The sequence below is a fragment of the Arachis ipaensis genome, chromosome B06 (assembly GCF_000816755.2).
Source record: "Arachis ipaensis cultivar K30076 chromosome B06, Araip1.1, whole genome shotgun sequence".
NCBI classification, from domain to species: Eukaryota; Viridiplantae; Streptophyta; class Magnoliopsida; order Fabales; family Fabaceae; genus Arachis; species Arachis ipaensis.
Genome location: NC_029790.2, coordinates 123,484,245 through 123,493,727, shown reverse-complemented (window position 1 = coordinate 123,493,727; position 9,483 = coordinate 123,484,245).

The window sequence follows — 9,483 nt, the reverse complement described above, 5'->3', positions numbered from 1 at the left end:
ATGTATTAATATAAATAATCATAATTGAGAGAGATTAATTAGGAATCTATAAGTTCAACTTACTGAAACTCAAATTCTACTCATTTAATATATTAAACTATTTCATTTTAGTCTATAATAATAATAAAAACGGGCTTGCTATACATCTATGTAATCAAGTTGGTCCAAACCCAAAACAACTAATGCGCTTCCCAATCTCAATAAATAAACGTGACTTTCATGCGCCCCATACAAATGAAATGACTACTTCATTCGCGCTTCATTATGAAAAAACGTTCTTTCTTCTTCAATACACACGAAAACGTTCCGTCTTTTCGAATCTCTCTCAAAATCACTCAAACTTCAATCACATTCTCTGCAGAAACCACTACTAGAAAGGAATCAGAAGAAGATTTCGCAAGCAACAACCAGAAACAAACGAAAACAGCAACAAAGACTACCAAAGGTATGAAAAAATTACTATTCATCTGAAATCTTGCAATGTAGCATTTCGCTTAGTTGCATTTTAGTTTTACTGGTTTGCTTTGGTTCGTTTAGTAGATTGAACTATTGTGAATGATTTGTACAATATAACTAGGCCTTGGAATGAAATTTGTTGTTATTTTCATTCAATTTAGTGTAACTAGGGCTTTAAGATATACGTGCTTGTTCTTATTGGTGTGGATATTTAACTAGAGCTTTGTTACTATCTTCAGTACTTCTTTTGCATGCAAGAATACTATTCTTGTTGATTGAAAATTGATCATCATTTATTAACCACATGAACGTTTTTCAGTTCGGTGGCTTTTGTGATTTTGGTTCTACGCATGAATGAGTTTTGGTTCGGTAGGTTGTGGCATTTTAATTAACTTGATTAAGATATGCATGCTTGTGATTGTTGATGAATTGAATAAGTTTTGTTTAGGACAATTGAAATTAGAGACAACTCTTTCACTTTGATAAGCCATACTACTGTAAAATTGTCTCATTATATTGGATAGATTTCAGGACGAATGGTAGTTGACCTTGATACTTAAAGAAAGATATCAAGTTTCAGTAAGAGTTTTTAAAGAATCCAATCTGCGAATGTCATTTTCAAAGAACACCTAATTGATGAAATTTGAAAAACTTTTCTTTTGGAAGATGTTGATTTGATTAAGATATATGTGCTTGTTCTTATTTGTGTGGATAGTTTAACTACAACTTTGAAAATGATTGTTACTATCTTCAGTACTTCTTTTGCATGGAAGAATACTATTCTTGTTGATTGAAAGTTGATAATCATTTATTAACCACATGAACGTTTTTCGGTTCGGTACCCTTTGTGATTTTGGTTCTGTGCATGAACAATTTTCACTTCGGTGAGTTGTGGCATTTTAATTGACTTGATTAAGATATACATGCTTGTGCTTGTTGATGTATTCAATGAAGTATTGACCAAAATTTTTCATTACAGCAAAAAATACAACAAGAAAATGGCAACAATGAAGAAGAAAGCACATTATAACGTAAGGAGATTAAATATATTTATCCGCTTTCATTCGAAAAATATCTATTTTGTATTATAAATATATCCTCACATTCTATTTCAAAATGTGCAGAAAACACACTATTGCAGATGCCAAACAAAGGCAATATCAACAGTGTACAGGCAAATGAGTCAAGAAAAGAAAGATATTGTGGAAGAAATAGGATTTGGTGCTCTGGCAAATGTTCCAAAAATGAATGTCTCTAATACACTGTTGAAAGAATTGCTTGATCGGTTTGATAAAGAGAAAGGATGCCTGAAAACTCTCCAGGGAAAAATATACATAACTCCTCGGAAAGTAGCAGCTGCCCTCGGCATAACCAACGGAGGTAATACATTTTCTATTTACTGCTTATTTTCAGTTCATTAGTGTGCAGAAAATTAACTGACCATTTTTTTACTGATTTTTACTATTAAAATATTGTAGAAAATCGTTTTCCTGAAAAGGTTGATTACAACAATCTAAATCCAGCAGACAAGGAATGTGCTTGATATGAGTGTAGAAGGGGAGGAGAACCAGAAAAATTTCAAGAGAACTTTTGTTGTCTTCATACAAAAGTGCTTCTTGCTCCCCACAACGGTAAGTGTGGCCTCCCCAATCCATAAGCCACCAATCTTTCATGTGGACAACATTCGAGAATGGGATTGGGCAAAGCATGTGCTCAACTTCTTGATGAAAGGAGTTGAAAACAAAAGAAAGGGGGAAGAAACAGCCTGTTGATGGCTGTGCTTTTGTATTAATGTTGATATATTTCCACGAAATCAAGTTCCCCTGCCCGTTTTCACCTGATGCTCCCCCTGCACCGTGGGTGACCCATTGGACAAGGCAAATGATGCTTGAACGGATTTCATCTGAAGCAACAAAACCATTGATAAATACTCTACTAAAATTTTCCCAAAAATTTACTTTCAAATGCTTTTAAAATACTCTACTAACTAAATAAACTTCTGTTTTAGGTTATAATAATTTATTTGTCCTACTTGCAATTGTTAGTTTGTTCATTTGAATGTTTCTGCATTAAGAAATATTTTTATTGATAATTAAATAGTTGTCATGTACTATTCACCATATGAACATTTTTCGGTTTGGTGGGATTGTTTCATTTGGTTCACCGGATTGTTAATGTGTTTTCTTGGTGATTAAATAATTGAGTCCTTGTTTCTCTTTTAGGAACTTCTGTATAGAAAGGAAAAAAAGAAAGAAAAAACAAAAACAAGTAACTTGGACAAGAAAGAAAAAGGAAAGAAAATAAAAAAGAAAATTGTCGGGACGGATTCTTCTTTGGAAGAGGAAAGACTATCCGAATCTAAATCCGAAAGCCAGTAAGTTTAATTTTCATATTGATTTCATTTAACTTGTATTTGCTTAAATATGTTCTTATGTATTGCAGAGAAGAAGAAATAAAAAAAAACCGGAACAAAAAAAAAGAAAACAACCACTGAAGGTGGTTAAAAAACAAATCAAATAAACAAAGCCTGTGCCGATAGATTCAGAGAGCACAAGCGAATCTGAAAGAGAATAAGTATTGCATAATTTCTGTGAGACGTTTTGTTGATTGCATATATATCAAGTTTTGTTTAGCAAATGATTTATTTTCGGTTCGGCGGGCTTCTAATTTTTGTGTTAGCCCTTTAATTTAGTTCGGTTCGGTGGTGTCTGTCAGTTTGGTTGACTTCATTGTTAGTGTCTTGTATCCAGTATAAATTCGATGTGTTTATCTGTTTTCCAGAGAAAATGAAATCGAAAAAACACCGATAATAAAAAGAAAATAATCGGAAAGGGTGGCAAAAACACCAGCCCAACCTGACAAGGAGTAAGTTTCTCGAATCATAAATTATCTTATTGATACTTACGTTCTAGATTCCTTGATACTTATTTTGTGAACTTTTAGAACTGAACAAGCAAAAGACAATGCTGCGGAAAGAAGAAAACGAGCATTGGAAATGATAAGAGAAAAAAGATCAAAGAAAACAAATGATGGAGCTCAGTCAGCAAACATTGCTCCAGATCAGTTTGACTCTCCAAAGGCACAAAATGAATTCTCTCAGACGTAAGATTTAGTTTATTATTCCCGAATTCTTTTTCTTTCTTTGCTTACTTTTACTACAACCTTTTTTAATTCCTTTAGATTCAATTACTAATATTTATTTATCTTTCTTAGAGTGCCAACTGTAAATCTGGATAGCGAGCAAATATTACAGACTCAAGGAAGCTCTACACCTTCTGTAAATGCCCGCGAGCAATACCAAGTAACTTGGTTCACTGCATATTGAACTTTCGATTCAGTGGTTGTCAAAAATGAATTTAATGCGTTTCTAGACCTCTGCTTTTAATCTTGGTTTCTAATTTTAATTTGTTATCTTTTTTTTAGGAAAACAACCCTGGAAAGCATGGTAAAATATTTAAAAAAAAAAATCTTCCCAAAAAAGACTTTTAAAACTCCATCAGTGTAAGTTAAAAATATGTATGTTACTCTTATAAATTTAAGTAATAATTTTTGTTTAATTAATCACAAGAAAAATGTGTTTAAATGTCACTAGAGCTACACCTGATTCTGAGCTACAAATTGTTGAGTTTTGACAAGAAACTCCTTCTCAACCTTTGGAAGTGTGAGTTTTTCAATGTGCAAATTTCTATTTTTCAAAACAAATTCTAATTATTCAACATTGACTTTATCCTTGTTTACATTTCTTAGACCTCCTCTTGCATTGTCGCTTCCAAGTTCAGTTCAGGAAGAGTTGATCAAGGATGACTTCATTTATGTCCCTCCACAAAAAGAAATACAATAAACATCTAATAGTAAGTAAGTTAATAAATATTTATTCACCACATGAATCTTGTTCAAAGTTTACTGCTTATACATGGTTTAATTATGATTCAGTTGAAACCAGAAATGAATTCAATGTATTCTTGTCTTTGGACTCTCTTCTATTTATTACAGCTGCCCTCAAGAACCCGAAAAGCAGGGTGTTACAGTGTCTCTTACGAGTTCTGTAATTGAAGACTTATTCAAAGATGACTATGTGTATGAAGTTTCTAATGAAGAGTTTCACATAAAAATTCTTTTTATTAATTTTAATGATATAGGATAATAATTCTGGGTTGTTATTGAACTGTTTTCTATTTAATGCAACAGCCCTACCAAAGAACAACAGCAACAATCCAAAGAACCTCCGGTGGCACACCAATCAGAACAAGAAGCATCTATTAATGTGTAAGCTTAAAATTCTTTAATATCACTTTTGTTTAATATAATTCAGGTTCACTATAAGTTTGGATTTAGGTTCTCTATAATGATTAATGTCATTTCTCTTAAATATCATTGTTAAAAATGATAACATTTTGCGATAATTATAGAAATGTTTACTGTTTAATGCAGCAGACCTCTGGAACAGCAAGAACAGCCCTGCGAAGAACCAACAGCACAGCAATCCGAACAAGAAGCACCTGTTAATGTGTAAGTTTTACTGCTTATATAAATCCTGATAATGTTTACTGCTTATACATGGTTTATTTATGGTTCAGTTGAAACCAGAAATTAATTCAATGTGTTGTTATTGTTGGACTCTCTTCTGTTTCTTATAGCTGCCCTCCAGAACTCGAAAAGCAGGATGTTACGGTGTTACTTACGAGTTCTATTATTGAAGAGTTCTTCAAAGATGACGATGTGTATGAAATTTCTGATGAAGAAGAACAACAACAATCCCAAGAACCTCCGATGGCATGGAAATCAGAACAAGAAACTCTAATCTTGTCATCATTTGATAGGTATGTTACTTTCTTTTCTTTAATATCATTTTTCTTTAATATCATTTCAGTTCACTATAAGTTTTTATTTAGATTCACTATTTGTTTAAATTTCGGTTCACTACAATGATTAAATATCATTTTTGTTTAATATCTTTGTTAAATATCTATCATCTTGCAGTGCTGCTCAACCTAGGAAACGGGAAGATGAAAGGCCTTCTTTTAACTTTGGGATAAGTCCACCAGCATCTCAACCAAGTCAGCCCTCTCAACTGAGTGTTTTACAACTTGAAATCCTGGAAGAGGTGGTGGTAGATGCTGGAGTGACAGCAGTATTAAACTTTGCTGAAGCAACAACTTTAGAACCAACCTTACCAGCTTCTGAAGTTTACAAAACCCCGGGGAAAAAGAAAAAAAAAACCACAAATGAGTTTATTGAAAAGTGTTATCATTGGATGACACATGTGAAACATACAAAAGATGGTAGCAATGAATATGATACAATATTTGTCTTGAAACATGAGGCACTTTACGAGGGATTAAGAGAATATTTCATGTCTCTAATGCCCAAAGAACAAGTGCATGCCACGGTAAATTCTTTGCCAATTGCGTTAACGTTAATGATTTTTCTAAACAATCTTATATAGTATATTTTATAAATTTTTATCCTGTAGGTGGTTTGTACATACAACATGATTCTCAATGAAATAAAAGTTTGGTGGTATCAAGAACTAAAATACATTGTGCCGCTGGATATTGTGGTAAGCTAAATTTCTTATTCACTGCTGATTGCTGTTCGGTAGAGTGGGAATGTTAATATTGATTCACCTGATTGTTATGTGTTTTGTTGAGTTCTTTTGCATAAAGAAAACTTTTCTCATGATAATTGAATATTTTTCAAGTATTATTCAGCACATGAATTGTTTTCGGTTCGGTGCATGAATTGTGTTGGGTTCAGTGCAAATGTGATTTAACTGATATTCTTTTTGCAGAATTTTATGTTGGGAACACATAGCGAGTCCTACGTTGATAAAAGTACAAACAAGGCCTACCAGTTAGATATTGAACAGTATGCCCACCACCGACAGTTTCTTGACAAAAGAAAACTTGCATTACATCCATTTGTAAGTTGTAATTTCTAAAAATTCTTTGATAATTCTCTTGTTTGCCATTGTTTTGACTGAAATATTTTATTATTTTTCCAAACGTCAGCTATTTGTGCCAATTTGCAATGGAGCGCATTGGTGGTTGTGGATTGTCGATGTGAACAAAAAGAAATTCTATGTGCTTGACCCTATCAATAAGCTGCCAGAAAATATACCTGATTCGAGGAAGAAACTGAACAAATTTGTTGTAAGTTATTTTCTTGTAAATTATTCAAATTATTCAGTAAATGAAATGAGTTCGGTTGAGTGTTGTTGATTTTTTTTTTTTAATTTTTACATGACTTTCAGGGATTAATAATTTCTCAGATGAGGGTTTATGCTGGGAGGAAACCATTAATGGAGGATGGACTAGGAGTAGAAGTAGAGTATATCCTACTAAATGGTCAACGTACAGAGTAAGAATCATTCTCTTCTATAGTGCTATTTTTAATATATTTTATTTTGTACACTATTAATTGTATTATACTCAATTCTTGCTTAGCTATGATTGTGGGATATACGTCATGAAATGGCTTGAAAAAATTAATCCACAAAAGATCAGAAGCAGAAAGAGATATAAATATAGAGTTTGGACACAAGTTAGTACTTTCTAAATTTATAAACTTCTTTCTTTTCTGATTTCAGTTGGGTTCATTTCTTATGTAACTAATTCCTTTCAATTGAAATGTACGGAGAGATTGATAGCTTCAGGTACCAATATGGTCCGCACATTCTGTTGCATGAAATGAATAAATTAGAGACCAAATGATTTGGGAATCTGAAGCAATAAGACTCCCAAAGCCATCTGCTGCCATCTCCAGCCCTTATTGTAAATTCACATCTGGGGATTTAGATAGTAAATAACATATACTAGGATTGCCTGTTTGTAATTAACAATATTTTGTTTAACTTGTTTAAAAAGCAAAAAATGCTTACCTTCAAATGTATATATGTGAATATTAGTCTAAATGTTAATGTTAATATTTATATTTGATTCAACATGAATTACTCATCTGAGATGTTAATTTATATATCTGTTAGAACTGTCTGGCTGCTGTTTTATTCCAGGTTCTCAGTGATTGCAATAATTGTATTTACCAATATATTACGAACTCCAAAAGAACACAGTGAACCGAAATTAATACACTGGGCGAACCAAAATATGAAAACACACTGAACCCCTAAACCCTAAATACTAAAACCAGAACCTTGAACACTGAACCCTGAACCAATAAATCCTAAACTCCTAAAACCCTAAAACCATAAACCTTAAAACCCTAAACCCTAAATCCCTAAAACCCTAAACCATGAACCTTAAACCCTAAACCTTGAACCCTGAACCCCTAAAACCCTAAACCCCGAACCCTAAACCCCTTAAACCTTAAACCCCTAACCCTAAACCCTCAACCCTGAATACGGTGAACCAAAATTGATACACTTGGCGAACCGAAAGTTTGAAACATACTGAATCCCTAAACCCTGAACCCTAAACCCTAAACCCTAAACTTTAAACCCTGAACTCTGAACTACTAAACCCAGAACCCTAAACACTAAACCCAGAAACATGAACACTGAACCCTGAAATCATAAACCCTAAACCTCTAAAATCCTAAAATCCTAAACCCTAAATCCTGAACCCTTAAACCCTACACCCTGAACCCTAAACCCTGAACCCTAAACTCTAAACACTATATTCGTCTAATTATTTTTAGACTCCTTTCTGCATATCGAACCGAACACATGCACATGGTGAATCAACTCTTTCATAATTATCAAACCGAAAAGTTACTCACATTTACTCATAGTTACTCACAGTTACATATTATCAATTCAATTCAATTAAATTCAGATATAGATCACCTCAGTCCATTCAATTGACTTCAAATAAAATTAGCAATTTCATTCCATTGAATTCGATTCAAAATTCAATAATCCAAACCTCATCAAATTGATGCGTTTCGGAAGAATTATCCAAATCGCACTCATTCAACTGATTTGAAGTTGATTCATTCATTGTTTCAATTCAGAAGTGCAGATCGAAGAAAAAAACGGAGAAGAATATGAACGACGAAGCTAATTATGTTGAAGTCGATCCAGATCCATAATGCTGAGAAGAAAAACGGGAATAGAGGAGAAAAACAAATTTAATTAGGTTGAAGAAGAAGAAGAAGAACGCGAAAAAGGTTTACATTATATGGAAAGGTTTACGTTGAGAAAGGTTGATCACGGAAAATAAGAACTACGTTTATACGTTATATGAGGCGCGTGTAAAACAAACGAGTGTGTGGGTGGGGGGAAAACGCGTGGAGTGGAAGATACTTGGATACCATCCATATAATTTTTACATGGATGTAGAGCTTTTCCGTAATAAAAAAGTCTCGTAGTTCACAAATTCAGCCCAACAGAATACATAAATTCAGTTACAATTTTAGTCTTTATTATTTTAACTTATCTTTATTTGTTCTTATCTTATCTTTATTTATTTTTATCTTTCATTAGCCAATGCTTTATATATATTTAATTTTATTTTCATAATTTACAATTCAATCAATCAAAAAATATAAAGTACAATATTTTTCATCTTTTCTTTTTTTTATTCTTTTACAATTTTATCATAATATATAAATTTAAGTTTAGACTTACTACAAGAAAATAGTAGTGGAGATTTTCTATGAGAATGAGCTATTGCAAAAAAAGATGGTTGACACCTGTTGTGATATTGATTTGAGGTCGCATGCTTAGAATTATGACGGTAAAAAGTCGAATAGACCATGGAAGGATATCATTTGTACGTCGAAAAAATGTGAGGTGGTAAAAAATATAAATAAAGAAGGGTGAACAATGTGTGTAGGCGATGATAAAAGAATAAAGTTTTAGAAGCATGTCTGGGTGGGAGACAAAACTCTAGACGAAAATTTTTTTAGATTGTTTAGAAACTCTTATTAAAAAATAGTACAGTTGGTGAGTGTAATGCGTGGACAAGTTTTTCATGGATTTGGGATTTTTATTGGAGAAGAACGTTCTTTGAAAGTGAGATTATAAAATATTATGGAGATTGATCCTAAGTTGGGGAAAGGTTCTTT